Genomic DNA, 21693 nt, shown 5'->3' with positions numbered 1-21693 from the left:
CATTGGCTCAGCCACTATACATGGTCTCATCTATCACCAAGGCACTGCCCATGCACTCATCTTTCCTCTCTGGCAATACGTATGCACTCATCCAGTCACCCAGGCATTAGCCATGAACTCATTCAATCACTAAACCACTACCCATGCACTTATCTAATTACTCAGGGACTACCCATGAACTCATGCATTATCTCAGGCACTGCAAATGCACTCATCCAATCACACAAGCACTATGCATGCACTAATCCAATCACCCAGACACTGCCCTTGCACTCATCCAATCACTGAAGCACTACTCTTCAACTCAAGCAGGCACTAACCATGAACTCATGCATTCTCTCAGGCACTATGCTTGGACACATCCAATCACCCGGTAAACAACCTTTACAACGCAACTTTTACTACGCAGTGCCTTTACAACGCAACCTTTACAACCCAAACCATTACAACGCATTGTGCTGGGGGGCGCTCTAGAATAGGGAATATGTTTAATGTACTATCCAACACCTTCCCTACTATCCACGGGGACTGGAGTTGGAATAGTAAATTAAACAATTCACTATCCAGCGCCTAAAAGCACTATGCGTTGTAATAGTATGCGTTGTAAAAACCGCGTTGTAAAAGCATGCGATGTAAAAGCATGCGTTGTAATGTCATACATCCAATCACCCAGGCACTATGCATGCACTCATCCAATCCTTCATTCATTATCCTTACACTCATCCATTCACACAAGCACTACCAATGCATTCACCAAATCACCCAGGTACTACCCATGTACTCATCCAATCACTCAGCCACTACCCTTGCACTCATCCATTCATGCAAGCACTACCCTTGCACTCATTCAATCACCCATGTACCATCTTTGCACTCATGCATTTACTGAGGCACAACCCATGCACTCATCCAATCATTCAGACACTATCCTTGCACTCATCCATTCTTTCATACACTACACATACACTCTTCCATTCTCTCAGGCACTACCCATGCACTTATCCGCTCAACCATACACTACGAATGCACTCATGCAATCAAACATGCACAAGTCCTGCACTCATTCAATTACCCAGGCTCTACTATTACACTCACCCATTCACTCAGGCACTACCCATGTACTCATCCATTCACCGAGACTAGCTGTGCACTCATCCATTTACTCAGGCTTCACCCATGCACTTATCCAGTCACCCAAGCACTCATCCAATCACTCATCTCACTACCCATGCACTCATCCAATCATTCCCCTATATCTTGGCAAGGTAGCATCTTGTTAAAAATATAGTTCAAAAAAATCTTTTTTGTATATGCATATACATATTTACTAAAGAAACAGGCTTCAGGGATGTTATAGTTTGAAATTAACATTTAAAAAAACTTATAAATTCACTGAAAGAAAACACGTTTCAGAGACATTACAGTTAGAAATTAGCATTTAAAAAACCTCGGAAATTCACTGAACAAACCACAGATTACAGGGATGTTATAGTGAGAAATTATCACGTTAAAAGTCTTAGATTTTCTGTGAAAACTTGACAGGTTACCGGAATGTTATAGTTCGGCTGACATTTCATTCATACAAAACTACTGAAAAGACTGACTCCACACACACTATTATGATATGTTGAGCTTAGCCCCGGCTAGCTCACAGTGCACCATCTAGACCACTAAACCATAGAAGGTACTGGAGGATATGTGCAACCTCAGAACATGACAACTCTGACTCCCCAAGGAAATCATAGTAGCAGATAAGTACCTTTCATTAGTAACTCATGCATGCCCAAAGGGAGACTCAAGAAATACGCAAATTGTCATTTCAAACATTTATTGAAGCAATAATATTCTTGTGAAAATTATGTGGCTGCAATAATGAATAGAAGGAAACAAAATAGAGTAATCAGTTTCGCAAGTATGGTAAAGAAAATGAACAGTTCAACCATTGTGCTGTTACATGGATAATATGCTTGCATATAATTAGAATTATGTTCTTACCTAGCGCCTGCTCTCTTAGTGACTGATAATATACCTACAAAGTCATTTCAGAGAATATTATCCCATACAGGCATGCAAAGAAATGTGTGCCAAGTGAAAACGTTCAAGAAAGATTTCAACTTTAAATGTGAGCATGTCAAATGATGTTGTTTTTGCCCAGGCCTCAGTGACCACAAAATATATTACAGTATATAGTGGAGTGGTGTGGCTCACTGCTTAGAGGCGGCAGACCCGGAAGCAGAGAACGGCCCGGGACCAGGGTTCAATTCCCGACGCGGCAGGGTCGTGGACCAGGGTCAGTGGGCTCGATAATTCTCGCCTCAGTGCCTACTCTAACCAGGGATCACACTCGGCAACTCTGGGCATTAGCTTGCCTCATCTCTACAACGGCCCCCCACAGACGCAGGGATGCCTGGTTTCACCTTGGAGATACCCAGAAGGGACCATCTCACAGGGAAAGCCAGGACGGGTTCCCCAGCGGTCTTCAGCACCAGGACGCTTACGGGCAGCAGTGCGCTTTACAAGTCCCACACATTTACATTTACATTTACATTTTAAATTAGATATTAATAAGTAACTATTGCAACAATATCAATCAATCATTCATAGTTTATTGTATGTGATTACTTAAAATCGTTACAATTTACAATATATAACAATATCTTCACATACACAAATGATAAAAAACTCCAACTAAATCACCACCCAAAGATATCTGCAATTTTTAAGATCCGGACGACATCGATGATACATATAAGTTGTTAACTAAAGTGCAAGTGCTAAGCCACCGGCATGAGATGTTATAATTTGAATAATAGTTACTTTTCCTGGATAGATCTTCAGAGTGGCAAAATACTGTAATATGGGTTCAAATCAGAAACCATCTGCGTTCACTGTTTTAAAGGAACTCACGTGACTAGATTTGTCAAATGATGTTAAACAATATCATTACCTACTCAAAATATATACAGGTTGTGGTTTTGTAGCTGATGTCCATAATCCACCACAGGTCCACAAAAAACTTTCCTCAAAATTGGCAAAAATTAACACATTAATCACAAAAGTTCATAATCCTGGAATACAATTGAACCCTTGAAAAACTTAAATAAACAACTGCTCCAGGAAAAGAAAACAATACAAGGAAATGTAAAAATAATGTGGGTTAAATGAACATATCCAAACAAAAGCATCAACAATAGGAACACCCCTGTATTGTGACTCAAAAGCACCTGAACAAATAAAATACTCACTCTCACAAAACCCACCAAACACATTAGAAACACTAAATTACATAGTAACCAATATCAATATATCTACAACCACAATTTAAATTACCTATACTAAATTTAATTATACAAAGTATAATAAGGCCTTCTGCATTACACAACATTACACCAAAATGCTAATTATGGCTAAACAAAGCAAGAAATAAAAACTAACACATTCCACTAAACTAAAAGCACTTACCATATCCCTGTACCCTAAATTAAATTGAGTCTTACCCTAATACAGCAGGGAACGTACAGGAACAATGATGTAAATAGATATACATAGTCACAAGAAAAAAACAAAGGTTAAAGAAACTTTAAAGTTGAATGAGAATTTCAGTGAGAATATAACATTTAAAGCGTACAAAGCCATTGAAAAACACCAGTAATAGTTAGCTGAAATAGTTATAACTCACATCTCGCCATGCACAGTTTTTTCATCAAAAGGTTTATTGCAAATTTTGCAATGATATTTTCAAAGGTGTCATAGAAGATGTCACGAGTGATGTAATATGTGGGATAATTAGCTTTGCATGAAGAGGGCACATGTTATAGTTACATTAGGGAACGAGTAATAGTTTCCAGAGCTATCTATGACTGATGAATTTCAGTGATTTTGTATATTTAAAACATTACATTTTCACTGAAATTCTCAGCTATTTTTTAATGTTACTTAAACCTTTGTTTTTTTCAGTGAGTTTCGTTACAATATTTAAAGCCAACCCCCATTGCCCACTGCCTTAGGCCGTGCATTACAAGGGGTTGGCTGCAGAGCCTGGCCTGTGGCAAGAAATTACTTCCAATCCCCACAGACAGCTAACCTCAATGCTGCTTATGACCATAGAATTAATAGACGACTGGAAAATCCTTTAGAGAGTCCAATAGTCTCCTTTAAAATGAGTTTGTTAGAGGACACTTCTATTTATGTATATTATTATTTATTCCCATTTGGGATGAATGTGAGCTCATATCTTAGGGACACTGAAGACCTTCTGAGGAAAATTAATGTCATTCTTTGGGAACCAGACTAATATTATATATAGCATTGGGCATAACTAGTCTTTACACAAATATTGCACATATTGATGGTATCAGTTCATGTCAATATTTTTTGAGAAAAATACATTTGAAATATTATCAAGACAATGTGATGCTTTTGCAAATGTTAACATTTTGTCTCACTAAAAATATCTTCCTCTTTGGTGATAAATTATACAGACAGAAGAGATGGCTGTCCAAGGGCATTTGCTTTGCCCCCAGCTATTCAAATCTTTTTGTAAGCTAGTTGGAAAAGCAGGAGGCATGAGCAGGAGACTTTGAGATCTGATAGAACGTTTGATATTCTTGGTCAAGCTTGTTGAACAGGATGCTAAAGAGTGTATTAGAAAGCTTAATAACAACGAATTTACATATAATGGGAACATTTAGCAATAAACAGGTTTATTTTTAGATATTACGTTCTATTATTATGTAACAATACAGAATGATAGAATCTGCAGTACCCTGTTCAGAAAGTCCAAAGCAGGTAATAGCATTTTTCATGGAACAAGTAACCACCCGAGAAAACTCAAATGGAGTATTCTCTTTGAGAAATGGTTATGCATTAAACACAGTTGTACTAATGAAGTAGAATTTGTGATGTATTAGGGTACATCAATGATGTCATTTGAGATGTCATCAGTGATGTCATCAGTGATGTCACTGACCATATCATGAATGATGTAATACATGACAACATAAGCAGTGGATTGCGGGCGCGTGAGTTATAGTTAGCAGAACTAACTGTAACGGAGGAATTTCAATGGTTTTGTACGAGTGAAATGTCCAGCTAACTATAACACTCCTAAAACTTATGGTTTTTTCAGTGAATTTCTAAGGTTTTTTAAATGCTAATTCCTAACTATAACATCTCTGAAACCTATAGTTTTTTCAGTGGATTTCAAAGGTTTTGTAAATGCTAATTCCTAACTATAACGTCTGAAACCTATGGTTTTTCCATTGAATTGCAAAGGTTTTGTAAATGACAATTTTTAAATGTTATATTTACTTTTTTGATACTGATTTACTAAATTATTTTAACTATTTATTTTTAGATATTTTATATTTTAAATTACATTATAATTATATATACATTACATTACAAAATATACTTTCTCAGAATGAATTACTTTAGTTTTAATACTGTGCAAATAGGCAATATACTTTTAAGTACAGTAGTTACAGTTGTTACAATGGGCAACACAATTTCAAACACAATGCAACATTGACCTCAATGGGAATTTCTATGTAAATCCAATTAGTTACTTTATGGATTACTTTTCTAACCACAGGACTGGATCCTAGATTCAGTCCTGGGAAATCTCCTGTAAACAGTTGAGTAAAAGCGTTTTGGTTACAGTAGTGATTTTTAAGGAATATTATTGTATTTTGAAAGTTGACACTTAGAAACATTTTCATATAGAATCACCAATGTGATCCTATGGGAAGAAATTTACTTAGCATGTAAGTAGTGTTATTGTTACTTTCTCTAATCAGTGGTCGATCCGGGATCCAGCACTGGTGCATCTCATATAAACAGTTGAAAGAATGCGTTTAAGCTATATAGGCGATTTTTAAGTAATATTTGTAGTTTGTGAAAATGGATTCCTATGGAAAAAAATACATGTTACTGGTAAGTACGCTTAGAATTACTTTTCAGGGTCAGTGCTGGGCTAAAAGATGCAGCACTTGGTTCTCTCGTGATAATAGTTGAGTAACTCGGAATTCGTTGTTTGAATGATTTTAGGTGAATATTTTAAAGTTGGAAAACTCCACACTTAGAAGAATTTCCACTTGAAACCAGTCAATGTTGGCCTATGGAAGGATATTCAAGTTACTGGTAATTGCGGTTAGAATTACTTTACAGGATCAGTACTGGGCTCAAAGATACAGCACTGAGGTTTCTCCTAAAAACAGGTGAGTAAATCGGAATTCGTAGTTTGGCTGATTTTAGAGGGTCCCTAGGGTAAAACTAGCCTACTAGGTACCTCCAATAAGCGCTACAGAGCTGTATTGCAGAGAGGTGTAAAAAGGGGCGTGGCCTCTGAACACCTGTGTGCAACGCAGCTCCCTGGCATATACTGGAGAAACCTGTTGGGCTATTTGGCTCTCAGGGACCCTCAGTATTGAAATAGAATTAATTCCCCAACTTAAAACCTGCAACGGGGCACAGAGGTGAAGGAAGGGGACATGGCCTAAGGTGACATGTCTGCAAACACACCCTGTGGCACGTTTTAAGTTAGAGAATTAATTCCTCCTCAATCCTGTGGGTCCCTGGGAGCCAAATAGCCCGCCTGGTACCTCCAGATGTTTAATGATGTGACAATCAACTGTGTGTGAGGGAAGGAACTCACACAACAACAATAATTTATTTATTTTAATAGTCTAATAAATAAAAATAATCGAATTGCACCTTTTTAAAAAAATACGGATAATAGGGTTTTGGGTGGGGAAGTGTATTAAAATTGTGGACAGAAACTGTACACAGTAATCAATAAATGTACTTGTTTTAAAAAATAAATACAAAGGTATTTGAAAGAGCGAATATGTATGAGCATATAAAACAAAACTAAAACTTTTTAATAAGTTTCACGTTTACAAAAACCCATGCGCAAGGTAAACAGTGGAAATGTAAGCACGTGTCAACTGAAAAACGTGACAAAAAAATGGGAGGAGCAGTAAATTGGTTCCATGGGGACTTGAATAACCAAAAAGTATATAAACCACACCCGTAGGATGATTAGTTTTGTTTCTGTAATTTAATTACGGGTGACCAAACTTTGAGCAAGATAAAGTTTACGATCGTTGGATTCAACTTCAGTTTATCATCCATTTCTTCAGAGGAAACATAAAGTTAATTTATATATTGCAATATATAAAACATTATGTTCCCTCCAGAGGAGTTGGATGTATGTCGATGGAAGGAGGAAAGAATTTTAAAGAGAGATAACTTTATGGTATAAGTTTATGCTTTATATATTTTTCTAATGCAAGTATATTATGATGATTTCTAAATGTAGTGTGTAAAAGTATAATTGTACTTTAGAAACGAAATGACGTAAGAACAGTTCATGTATTAGCATCTCGGAATGAAAATACGAGAAGACGCAGAAAAAAGAAGGTTTGAAATATGAACAAATAAAAAAAAATGAACAAGTAATTCTCTTTTTCTTCTAGAGTGAAAATAGGATTATCAGTATGTATATTGTGTAATACTGTGACGTATTTTCACTCAAGAGGAACTGGAGGTTTATCGTTCCTAGCAGTAAACATGAAAAAAAATATTAATGTCAATTAACAAATAATAAAATAATCCTTTTTAACAGTCACAATGTTTTCATAAGGAGTAATTGAAAAGAAATGTACAAAAAACAAAAAAGAAAGATGAAGTAGTGAGGTAGTGTTTACAGTAGCACTTCTATTCTACTTTATCTGAAAGTAAATCATGCCCTCCTATATTAATAAGAATTTGGGGCAACACTTTAAAAAAGATTTGAATAGAAAATAGTGTTTGGCGAGAAAAAAGAGAGTGTGTGCATATTTATATAGCACAAAGTCGAACCAAAACTATATCAGCAATTTACATGAGCACAGTATTTACAGTACATTTTCAGGCAGGCGTAGATTATGTTATTTCACTTTAATAACAGGAGGTGGACGTGACTCAGAGGCTCGAACACTGATTTCCAGCACCACGTTCGACAGTGTACCTGAATGAACATATACATATATATATTAGCTGCCCTTCATGTGCCAAAAACTGCATCCTAAAGCTTTCATAGCCCTGTATTACTACAGCTATAACACTCCACTGAATGTACAACAAACAGTCATATTCACAGAAATGCGTCATGTCCACCATCTTTGATGTGTGGAACTATGGATGAATGTAGGGTCAGTGATTCCCCGTACCTTCCATGTTGGCCATTTATTTTTATTTATTTATTTTAAAAATGTATAAAGCGCAGCATATACCCGTAGGTGTCTTGGCGCTGTGACTCTGCTAAAATTCTCTGACTGAGCATTTATCTACCTTAGGAAGTGGTCCCTGGACAGTTATTGGTCAAACAACCATGTTTTCAGCAGTTTCCTAAACTGAAATAACGAGGGTGAAGATTTGATTTCCTCTGGAAGAGTATTCCAGAGTCTGGCCGCGGAGTTAGTGAAGCATCTGTCACCCCAAGTGACCGTCCTGGTACGCGGCACTGTTAATAGATGCCTCTGTTCAGATCTTAAAGATCTTTTAGGTAGATAGTGGACTAGTTTGTGTTTGAGAAACGCCGGGCCATGACCATTAAGGGCTTTGAAGGTGAGGCACAAGGTCTTGAATCTGATGCGATTTCTCACCGTTAACCAGTGGTAGTTCCTGATTACATGCTTGATGGACTGGAATTTCGGGGTACCGGATAGTAGCCTTGCCGCAGCATTTTGAATGAGTTGCAGTTTGGCCACCACCCGTGCTTGTGCATTTGCAAATAATCCATTGCAATAATCCAGGGAGGATATTACCAAGGAGCTCACCACTGTTTTCCTTGTGTTCTCAGGAAGAAAGGGCAGGATTTTTTTGATGATCTTAAGCTTGTAAAAGGCCGATGAGGCTACCTGATTGGCGTGGCTGGAGAAGTTGAGTTTATCATCGAAGATGATTCCAAGATTCCTAACCTTCTGCACAGGTTCTGGAGGAGCTCCAAGTGCAGTCGGCCACCATGTGGTAGACCACTGTGGAGATAGTTTTCCAAAAATCATTACCTCGGTTTTATCCGAGTTAAGACGTAAACAGTTCTCGGCCATCCATCCCTTGATTGCCAGCATACCTTCCTGAAACCGGGCGGATACTTCCTCGCCATCATTCTTAATGGCGATCACCAACTGGGTGTCGTCGGCGTATGAGGTCAGGCTCATCCGGTAGTACATAATCACCCTAGCTAAGTCCGACACATAGATGTTAAAAAGTGTCGGACTTAGGGATGAGCCTTGCGGAACGCCACATGGGAGGGCAAGATCAGTAGATTGTATTGATCCCAAGGTCACTGCCTGTGTTCTGTTAGACAGAAAAGAAGACAGAAGATCCTTGGCCCTTGAGTGTATGCCCATTTCTTCGACACGGTCAATCAAGATGGAATGATTGACCGTGTCGAAGGCTGCAGAGAGATCCACAGGACCAGTATCGCTGTTCCTCCCTGGTCCCTGATGGTCCTAATATCATCAGCAGCTTTTATAAGAGCAGTCTCTGTTCCATGTAGTTTCCGGAACCCAAACTGAGAGTCGTCCAGGAGGTTATTTTGTTCGATGTATTCAGCTATTTGTCTATTCATGGCTTTCTCCACTACTTTGGCCAGGTAGGGCAAACTGGCAATCGGTCTGTAATTTTTTAGGATAGTTTTGTCTAGACCGATCTTTTTCAGGAGGGGTTTCAATAATGTGTTTTTTAGTTTGTCCGGGAAAATCCCTGATTGGAACATGGCATTACAAATTTGAGTGATAACTTCGCTGATCAGGTCAATTACCGGGGTGAAAATCTTTGGGGGACAAGGGTCTAAGGCTGAGCCTGTTTTTACCTGCCTCATGAGATCTATTATCTCCTCTTTCGTTACCTCCCTAAATTTGGAAAATGAGCAGTTGGGGGTAATTCTTAGTTGTTTAGGTTGCATGTTTGTGTTAATTTTGATTACTGAGAATTCCGAGTATATATCATTTACTTTTGAGAAGAAAAAGCCAGCTAGATCATTACAGAATTGCTGTGATTGGGGAGGACTCAAGTCTACCGATTTCCCTGCCAGTGTCTTGACTACCTCAAACAGTTGTCGACTTGAGTTTTTTGACTTTTCAATTTGGTGCTCAAAATAATTCTTTTTTTCCTCCTGAATCATTTTTTTATAGATGGTTAATGTTTCCTTATACCTGGCTTTACTTATGTTATCGTAGGTCTTACGCCAGATTCTTTCCTGATTCCTGCAAATCTGCTTTTGCTTTCTAAGGATCTCTGAGTACCAAGGTGCTGAGGGCACTTTCCTATTTTTTTAGATGGATTTTAGTGGAGCGTGTGTTTCCACCGCTTTGCCAACCCAGTCGAGAAACTGACCTACTGCTTTGTTAGGGTCTGGCTGGATATCTGGACGGGAGTTGGACAAGGACATTCTGAAGGTTTGTTAGTCGATGTCCTTCCATACTCTGAATTTTTCCTGTGACAGGGTCTGTTTAGGGGCGATAATCCGATTAGTCGGAATTTGACACAGAATGGCATGGTGATCTGTCCATGTAAGCGGTAGTATGTTGGTTACCTCTAACTCGTTGATGTTGGAAAAGATGGCATCTAAAATATGTCCAGCATCATGAGTTGGTTCCTTTAAGTGCTGATTTAAACCTAACGTCTCACATTCTGCTATTAAAGATTGAGTTTCCGACTCCTCCATCTTGTCTAAATGGAAGTTGAAGTCTCCCAAGGCCATGAAGGAATCTTCAATGGCTAGCGATTCCATCCAGGAAGTAAAGGAGGAAAGAAACTCCGAGCGAGAACCTGGTGGTCTATAGATGAGCACTCCTTTAAGGTTATATGAAGGGTTCAGGTTGATAGCGAAGTGTAACGCCTCACATGCAGGCGATGGTAAGGGGGAGATTCTAACCGGGAGGGTATCCCGGGCAATAATTGCCAGGCCCCCTCCTCTTTTTCCTCCCTGTCTGTCCAACCTATACACCTCGAAGCCGTGTGGTACTGCTACCTGAAGATCGGGCTCGGATGTTTCATCCATCCATGTTTCGGTTATGAAAAGGACATCTATTTTATAGTCCTCAATTAAATCTGCAATCTCCTGCCTATGCCGAGCCAAAGACCGAGCATTAATGAGGGAGATAGTAATAATTTTTTGCTTAGCCGTTCCGTTAGCAGAGTGGCTGACTTTATTCTTAATAAGAAAGGAGGACTTACAATCCCCACAGCCGATTTCAATTCGGTCTATAAGATCTTCTGGATTGTGCTGAGTGCAGGTCATCAAGTGTCCTGGATTCCACTTCCGTATTTCAACTGGGGTGTATATAATCCTTTCGGTGTTGAATGACACAGGGGGTATGACGCTAGGCACGGGTCTGGCGCGGACGGGCGCAGACGGGCTTGCCTCTGGCGCGCCGCCGGCGCGCCCGCTGCGCCCGCCCGCTGCGCGGACGAGGAGGACGTCCATTTTTATCCAGTTCTGAGGAGGGTGGGAGGTGTCCAGCTACTGGACCGCCACCCTTCCTACCTCCAATATGGCGCCTGCTCAGCCTGTTCTCCCCACGTCAGCACGTGATTCTGCTGCGCGGAGTACAGCGTATTGGAGCGGCAATCTAGGCAATGGGGTCTGTTTAATTAAAACAATTCAAGTTTCAAATAATGCGAACAGAAAATAAGGCACACATTTAAAATACTACAATACAGAGCCCCCGGCTTTCCGCCTCAGGGGTGATGAGACTAGCAATTAAGTCAGCGCGCGTGCGCTCTTGCAGTGCTTAAGTAGTCTGGGAGGGCGGGAGGTGTCCAGCTACTGGACCGCCACCCTTCCTACCTCCAATATGGCGCCTGCTCAGCCTGTTCTCCCCACGTCAGCACGTGATTCTGCTGCGCGGAGTACAGCGTATTGGAGCGGCAATCTAGGCAATGGGGTCTGTTTAATTAAAACAATTCAAGTTTCAAATAATGCGAACAGAAAATAAGGCACACATTTAAAATAATACAATACAGAGCCCCCGGCTTTCCGCCTCAGGGGTGATGAGACTAGCAATTAAGTCAGCGCGCGTGCGCTCTTGCAGTGCTTAAGTAGTCTGGGAGGGCGGGAGGTGTCCAGCTACTGGACCGCCACCCTTCCTACCTCCAATATGGCGCCTGCTCAGCCTGTTCTCCCCACGTCATGTAGTGGCACTTTACAGATATAATGACACATTTGTGTTCAAGACCTGGGTGACGTCAGCACTACAACACAGACACCCGAATCACTTGATTTCTCATATAGCTCAAGACGCAACCACGCCCATAGCTCCAAAATCATGGTTTACAGCCTTGAGCAGCACTGGCATACGTTAGTCCAGCCCACTCTGCTTACGCTTCCAGGAATCCACAACAACGCTACATGGCCCAGATTACCATTGTAGATATTTCTTAGTTCCAGGTCTAGTTGTCAGAATTGCACACACTCCCTCATGGCTGGTATACACCCACATCACACCTATCCAGCACAGGTGTCACAACACATGTGACCCTACCAATAAAAAAGACGGGGCACACGTGCTCTATGCCATTTTAGAGTTGCTCCCATCGCAAGCGCTGAGATGGCCCGTCCTAGTGGTTCGGACGCCTCATGTAGGCCCGAACCACAGAGAAGGGGAGCCCACCGCTACATGCGAGGCCTCTTTGGTCACTGAGTTAGTGGTACCGCAAGAACTGAGCGGGTGAGCAACCTGCGATAATGATGGGAGCACAAGTATGTCTTAACCATAGCGATATGAAGACTCAGCACCATATGTGAGACTTCTTGGTGGCACAACAGGACTTCATGATGTAGAAGCTGCCCTGTCCATGAAAAGGTGAGCAGTGAGGCCTGGGTGCGCTGCGGAGGGAGTACATGGGGTGAAGCAGACTGGATACAAAAAGGCAACGCAGCCATTTAGGCGTATGCACTAATATATACTGTATCTTATTGCATTTGTATTTTTTTCCAATACCAGGAAAATTTTATAGTCAGTCAAATATCCATCGCTCTTGATGATTGAAATCACGTGTATCACTTGCTTTCACAACCAGATAGAAAATATTACTGGTTAACTAATTATTCATAAATCAAAGCCTATTAAACAAGTTGGAACTGAACAAATAGTTGTATTTTTAATGCGGGAGGGAAGATGTGTGAAAGGGTGATGTAATTCTACTCCACATTAAGATAGTAACAATTACCATTCATAACATATTTCTTTTACTCTTTTACTATCTTTTAGATGTACAACTTCAAGGAACGTAATGTCGCGGCACGTGGTAAAAGGCACACTAATAACAGAAAGGTGAGCTGCGAATATTTTTTTTCAGTCACTCTCTCACTTCCTCTCTCCTTTGATAAAGAAATGACGCACAATGTTATCTTCCTTTTTATCTAACAGGTTGGGTTTCACAAATTGACGTCCCCCCAACACCTCCAAAGCTCAACGTTTGAGGATGCTGCGATGATGCGTGGCCATCGTAACAACGCCTGAGAAGGTTGCTTCGTCACGTGTTGCACCCTCTTTGAATCACACCAATGGCACAAGGTGAGCAAAGAAGCTTGTTTCCGAAGCAACCAGAACTCACCTGTGTGCAGAGAGAGTGGGAACTGTACAGCATCTTGACTGCATAGGGATATACAATTACCTCCGGGCAGTGGGAGTGGATAGGTTACAACAGTCTAAGTGAGCAAGAAAAGGCACTTATCTCCGGACTGTGGGAGTCAATGGGGGGCAACAGTCTAGTACTCTGGGAGAAAAAGAGTGCACTGACACCTCCTTGCAGTGGAAGTTGATGTAATACAGTATCCTGAGTGTGCAAAGACATAAAGCAGAAATATACTTGTGCAGTTGTATGTACTCTGCTATTACTAACTCTATACTATCTTTAGGATCACTAAACTTGAGGGTGCACTATGAACCGGCACGTGGTTGGACACACAACGGAGGCAAATAGGTGAGCCACCAAGATTTTCTCCAGTATTAACACTACCTCTCCTGCTCCATCTATTACTTTCTCTCTCTCACACTTTTAATGTCGTTTTTTCTCTATTTCTCTCTCTCACATTGTTTCTCTTTCTCTTTTAAAGTTATGGATGCTGCTGCCCACTCTGCCGATAAAAAAATCAAGGCTAAATTTAATACAGTCTGCAGTGTAGAACCAAAGCAAAACTCTGTGCGCCACAGTGTTTACACAAGGTACGCAGAGCAGGCTAGATACACAATGCCTACAATTAACCCCTTCTCTGCTGCGAACGTTCAACGGACGTCGCATGCACTACCTCGGCAGTGCCGCGTACGTCCGTTAAACGTTCCGACCCCGCCCGCTTAATAGAACGTTCCGCACCAGCACGGAACATTCGAAGCAGCGAAGGGGTTAAATACGTTTGAAATAAACAATATTGTCCTGCATAATGACGTGATCTCTCACCTAATTCTGTCTCATCTCTGAATCATTCTACATACCTGTTGGCCTATGCTGTAAATCTGACGCAGTAGGCACTTTCGTACTGACACCTCTTTAACGCAGACCTATAAGAGAGGTGGAATGTATCAGGCACACTGCAGATGTGCACATTAACTAATATTGCCAAGTGTTACCTTAATTTGTGATCTTTGACCTCATTCAGTCACATCAATCTAATTTTAAACACTTATTTTCATTTTTGTTTTGCAGGTTACCTACCCTCCTTCCATTGGAGTCCATCTCACATTTTGTTTATTATATCGTTATGTTAAAGTTATGTTTCTAGTTATTTATTATATTGTTATCTTAAAGTTACGTTTCTAGTTATTTATTGTTGTTTTAATAAAAGTTAATTAAAAAAGTATATACGTCTTCTTTTTCTGACAACATTTCACTATTATTTAGTGTGATAATCATATGGTTAGGAAACATTAAACAATTAAAAATTTAAATTATGTTTATAACTAGAAGTATAAAACTGAGGCTAACTCTTTACAGCTCTTTACCAGACTCTGTAGCAGCCATTAACGGTTCCTATGGAAAATGTTAAAAACTCCAGCACAGTAACTGTTTCGATTAGCAACATTGTGTGGTCAACTTGTAACCTGTGGGCTCACTTAAGTGTTCCATGAACTGCTACTATGGTAACAGGAAGTAAGCAGTTTGGGGGTAGGGTTGAAAGGTACTGGCTGCACAGAAACCGTTATATTTACCCAGGATCCTCTACATGACAGAGAGGAAAGCAAACTAAGACAGAACACTGTGTAGCAGATTTACAAGCTCCTTGCGCTACTTTTCGCATAACTTTTCCCATGTTAAAAGTGATGCAATCGTGGCGCAAGGGACTTGTAAACCTGCCCCAATGTACATTACCAGCAAAAGAAGTACACAACTCTTCAAATTCTTTATAGATCACAATTAGACAGTGTTGCTTCACGATTCACAATGCACTTCACTAAATACTTCGTGCCTATTTAAATGGGAGACGAGATTGCCCACATTACAAAACTTAGTGGCATATTTACAAGGACGGCGTTAAAATTGACGTCGCTTTAACGGCAGCAAACTACAACCAAAACGGCGATAATCATTTGTTATCTTACTGGAAGATTTTTTTCAACATTGCTGTTTGCTATGCAAGAGTGAGAGCCGAGGATCTCGCCCTGTCATAGCAAAGTTGGGGGCATGGTTTCAAGGACAGCATTAACATGTTCTGATGTACACCTGGGCTTCTATTGGAATTCTCGCGAATTCTCAAAAGCCTATTATTAAGCCATTATGGCTGCTTTAACGACACTTTCCTAATGCTAAAGCAACGATAATGTTAACGCTGTCCTTGTACATATGCCCCTAATATCACGAGAAATACAGCAATAATTTATGTTTGCAAGCGATAAGCTTACTAATATAAGACTGTGAACTCAACATATAAATCCACCTCGCATATTAAACATGCTTAGGTCTACTTCAGGACAGATGTTAGGATCCGACATAAACCGCAATTAGCGAGAGTTTTGCTATCGGTCCTCAAATCCAGGGCCACCTTTTAAATACAACGCTGTTGTCATACCTCCCTCTTCCTTTTTATATTCTCATAGAAACATCTACCTTGCCACTGAGAGCACCTGCAGTGCAACTCATTGGAGATAGGAGGCGAGCCCTTAGCAAACAGGCTGCTTACATGTGTTAATGCATCTTAGCGTCACCTAGTAAATAGGGCAATATAATTTTCACTGCATTTTTGGCTTTTTTTAAAAATTGCGGCAAAATGGCACTTGTTAGTATGCCCTCAAGCTTGCTATGACACAGCGTGAACCTCGACTCCTGCCCTGCCATAGCAAACAGCAGTGTCTCAGGAGTAGGCACCCCAAGACACATCAGGAGCCGCTCCTGGGGGGTGGTGTTCCCCAACGCCTTAGACTGCTCCAGAATGGAGACCACGTGGCCCCCCTCCCAAAATATAAAAAGCCCCGGAGGGTAGTAATCCCAGGGGCTTAGACGGACCTTTGAGCTCCCTAACCCAGTTATTGTGTAGCAACAAGGAATGGTGGTCCCTGGGCTACAGGGCCACTCTGGACCACCATCAAATGTAATATTGTAGACCCCGGGATTTGAGCATCACAGGTAGCTCATTTTTAAACAAACACAGGAGCCCGCACTTCATTTTTTTTTTTTTTACGGCGGATCCATGCACTCAGCACACATTTCGCTGATTAAAAAATATATATATATATATATATTTTTGGGGCCCCCGGGGCCCCCCCATAGCAGGTCTAGAGGGTCAAAATATTTCTTACCTGCCCCCTTTATACATTTTGAACACTTGTTGCACTAATTTATAGACCCTTGTTTCTACCGAGGCACAAAATGGCTGCCAACACTTCCTGGTTTCGAATGTTGACAACCACTTGACAGCCTGTCAGCGTTCAGCGCGTGATCGGGACGGTGCGCTTATAGTCCACGCAAGATGCGCACATCCACCGAGGCCATAATTATATATGTGCTTTTAATTGTCATTTTCTCAGGAACTACTTAACAAATTTACACCATATAAGCAAAAGGCACAAGTCTGCACCGAGGACTACATCTTTGCCAAATTTGGTATAATTCCGTTCAACCGTTCCGGCTGTAGCTGCGATGAACGGTACCTATGGAAAATTGCATGGGGAAAACACGTTTTGGGACTCCCCTTTTTTCTCAGCCCCCGTTTCACAAATCACCCCAAGACTTTCAGGATAGGAGCGGACCGGAGCGACCCACCAGTTTTGAAAATTTCCCGAAGATTCGTCAACCGGCGCTAAAGTTATTCCAAATAGAATGTTGCGGATTTTCTATTGAAAATAGGTCCTACTATAACTTCCTACTGGCAACCGCCAGATCCTTGGGGACCTCCTGAGCAGGTCTAGAGGGTCAAAATATTTCTTACCTGCCCCCTTTATACATTTTGAACACTTGTTCCACTAATTTCTAGACCCTCGCTTCTACCGAGGCACAAAATGCTGCCAACACTTCCTGGTTTCAAATGTTGACAACCACTTGACAGCCAATTAGCAATCAGTGCGTGTTCGGGACGGTGCGCTTAGTGTGTGTGCAAGACATGCGCATCCACCGAGGCCATAGATATATATGTACTTTTACTTGTAATTTTCTCAGAAACTACTGAACGTATTTACATCATTTAAGCAAAAGGCACAAGTCTGAACCGAGGACTACCTCTTTGCCAAATTTGGTATAATTCCATTCAACAGTTCGGGCTGTAGCCACAATGAACGGTTCCTATGGAAAATTGCATGGGGAAAACACATTTTAGGACCCCCCTTTTTTCTCTGCTCCCGCTTCAAATGCAACATTTTAGACCACCAGATTGGTCCTTCCCGGGTAGCTAAGTGTTAAACAAGTACAGGAGCCCCCGCTTCCTTTTTATTTTTTTTACGGATGATCCATGCACCCAGCACACATTTCTCTGTTTAAAAAAATATATAACAAAAATTGGGGGGGACCCCCTGAACAGGTCTAGAGGGTAAAAATATTTCTTACCTGCCCCCTTTATACATTTTGAACACTTGTTCCACTCATTTCTAGATCCTCGCTTCTACCGAGGCACAAAATGGCTGGCAACACTTCCTGGTTTCGAATGTTGAGAACCACTTGACAGCCAATCAGCATTCAGCTCGTGATCGGGACGGTGCGCTTATAGTCCGAGCAAGATGCGCGCATCCACCGAGGCCATAGATATATATGTACTTTTAATTATCATTTTCTAAGGAACTACTGAACAAATTTACACCATATCAGCAAAAGGCACGAGTCTGAACCAAGGACTACAACTTTGCCAAATTTGGTGTAATATATATATATATATATATATATATATATATATATATATATATATATATATAATCACAATCGCAAACAGGCTGTTTGCAGCGCCTCTCCCAGCCTCTTACAGAAGGCGGTCCGTCATGAGGCAGGCAGCCTCTACGAAAATACACCAAAGCCGTGCTTCACACAGCGTACCTCAGCACAGCAATAACGGACGCCAAACGATTATAGAGTGCAGCAGTCGTGGATTTATTCTTTAGAAAGATGGTCAGCTAGCGAGAGTAACACTCGGCGCGTTTCGGGATTTTCTCCCTTGGTCGTATATATATATATATATATATATATATATATATTTTTTTTTTTTTTTTAAGGCATGCAGTCATTATTGTCCGGCCTGTAGAAAACAAAAACACAACCTGCCTTTTGCCATTGTTTCTTTCAATTTCAAAGTAAGAAATTCAAGGGAATCTGCTCTACTCATAATGCTCTTGTATCCTGGGACTTAAGGGACAATGATGGACAGCTCAATAAGATATACTAACTGCCTAAGAAACTGCCAGCTGTATTACAACAATGACTTATGTCTGACTGAAGTGACCTCTAGTAGAACCTAAGGTATGGCAGCCTGCTGTACAAAAGATTTGAGAGTTATTTTATAACAACCAATATTTCTGCATTCGGCTTCTGAAATGACGAACTCCAGGGACATCTAGTAACAGCCTAAGGTACTCCAGGCTATTACAGAAATAACCTGCATTTCACTCTAGGAACCTCTAGTAACATCCTACAGTACTCCACTCTTCTAAACAAATCTGTGTCTGACTCTTGAGACCTCAGATACCTCTGGAGATCTCTTGAAAGGGTATAAGTTACTTGTGCATGCTACGGAACGGACATATGTCGATTGAAGGGGATTCTAGGAGGCCCCACTGCAACATGTACTTGGAAAGTGTCAATGTAAGTGTTAGACCTGGCACCATTGGCATGGGTCTCCCTTCCATTTTCGCTGTTGCCTCATGTATTTTTGCTGCTGTTAGATGCTTTGGGCACTGTGCCACTGCTACCTAGTGCCACAGTGCAAGTGCTATTGTAAATTGATGTATTAATCAGTGGTTCCATGTTTGGCTATTTGGTTTACTTGTCAGAGCCTAGTCCAGTGCACTGAGTGTGCCAGGGCGTGTAATCCAAAGGCTGCTGGTGGGCCTGCAGCACTGGTTGTGCCCCCCACAGAAGCAGCCTTGTAAAATGTGTCTAAGGTCTGCCATTGCAGGGCCTGCGTGCCGTCTGGTACTGTCATGCTGGCTGGGCAGGTGCACCCACTTCCCAGTCCCTAAACCTTCCATTTTCTTCATATCAGTCACCACTCTGGTAGACCCAAGGGCAGGGTGCATTGTAAGAATAAGGTAGGACAAGCCCTGATGTGTGTGGCATGTCCTAATAGTGAATTATAGCGATTTTCGTTTTTCACTATTGCAAAGCTACCTGTTTTCCATAGGCCAGAATGGGCTGTTAGAGTTATTACATTTTATAATCCTAACTGTCTCAGAGAACATGGTAGAAATTTGAGTTTAGTATGCCTGAACTCAGAATAATAAAATACATCTTTCAGTAAACTTTATTTTATATTCTGTGTTTGCAAATACAAATGAAATGAAATAAAAATATTTAATAAAGCGCACTGCGGCCAAGCGGCTTCCTGGTGCTGGGGACCTGGTCAGGGCTCACAGAGGGGATCTGGGAAACCTAAGAAGGAAAAGCCTGGGTGAAAAGAAAGGTTTTGAGGGCCTTTTGGAAATGGGTGTAGATGGGGATGGAGCGAATGTGAAGAGGAAGGCTATTCCAGAACTGGGGGGCCAAAACAGAGAGACGAGTGCCACCAGTTCTGGATTTGCGGAAACGGGGGATGTGCAGAAGAGAGAGAGAAGAAGAGCGAAGGGTACGACTGGGGGCGTGGGTTGAGATTAGGGAGGAGATGTAGACAGGGGCAGAGCGGGAGTGAGCTCGAAAGGCAAAGCAGGCTAATTTGAAGAGAGATCTGAAGCAGATATGGAGCCAGTGAAGGGATTTAAGAACAGGAGTAATGTGAGAGAATTTGGGAAGGGAAAGGATGAGACGAGCATCTTGGTTTTGAATGGCCTGTAGACGTCGAGACTCTTAGGCGGGGATGCCCACGTACTGGCCATTCCCATAGTCAAGTCGAGAAATGACTAAAGCCAGGACTATGGTCTTGAGTGCATCAGTGGTGAAAAAACGCGAGATTTTCCGGATAAGACGGAGGGATAAGAAGCAGGAAGACACAACAGAGCTAATCTGACTGTGCATTGTTAAGTCAGAACTGACTTTGATGCCAAGGGTGCGAACAGAGGAGGAAGGTGTGGGAGGGGGACCAAAAGACAGGGGCCAATGTGCTGGGGACCAGGGATTAGATCGACCACCCGTGAGGACAAGTTCCGTCTTATCGGGGTTGAGCTTAAGGTGGTTAGCGCTCATCCACTCGGAAATGAAAATTAAGGTGGAACCGAACTTGGGGAGAGAATCAGGAGAGGAAGAAAGATCAAAGACGAGCTGGAGGTCATCTGCGTAGTTATACACCGAGACCCCCAGCTCAAGAAGAGAAGTGACAAGGGGATGGATGTAAAGATTAAAGAGAAGAGGGGAAAGAGAAGAACCCTGGGGAACCGGACGGGGGGGGCAGAGAAACCGGAGAGGTGAACCGCCTGGTACCTATCCCGAAGAAAGGACGCTAGCCAGGAGAAGGCCGCGCCCCGAATGCCCGCTGCGCTGACACGGTCGAGGAGAATGGAGTGATACAACTTTTAGAAAGTAGGTATTTGCTTGTCTAACCATTCAAACCTGCCTCTGCTAGGTTGTGTATTCCTTTGTCTGGTTTTGTGAGTTGGGCTGGGGGATTCCAAGAGACAGGCTGAGATACCCAGTGGTGAATAGAGAGATCTGCATCTAGATGGGAGGGAGGAGTTGCACCTAAACCTTGAATAGGGCTGTGCCTGCCTTCCACAATGCTGGCTCCACCCCCTGGGGAGCGGCTGATGTCTCTGCCCTGCACACTGAAAGAAGAGAAGGAGTCCTGTAAACAAAGTGCTCCAGGACTGTACTTGCCTTCCACAATGCTGGCTACACCTCCTGTGGGGCGTCTGATGTTTCTGCCCTGCACTGTGAAAGGAAAGGAGAAGTCTGGTGAACAGAGTGCTTCAGAACTGGTTTGGATTGGGCAGAGTTCCTTCTCCCCTCAGAGAACAAAGGATTTGGGGGTATAAATATTGGTACCCTGATCCCGTGAAATTAGATCACTTTGGACTACAAGAAGAAACCTCTACTGAGAAGAGGAACCTGAAGAAACTGAGGAGAGACTATTCCCAAGCTGAA

This window comes from Lissotriton helveticus, chromosome 10, assembly GCF_964261635.1.
Source record: "Lissotriton helveticus chromosome 10, aLisHel1.1, whole genome shotgun sequence".
In the NCBI taxonomy this organism is placed as follows: domain Eukaryota; kingdom Metazoa; phylum Chordata; class Amphibia; order Caudata; family Salamandridae; genus Lissotriton; species Lissotriton helveticus.
This window is presented reverse-complemented; position numbering follows the sequence as displayed.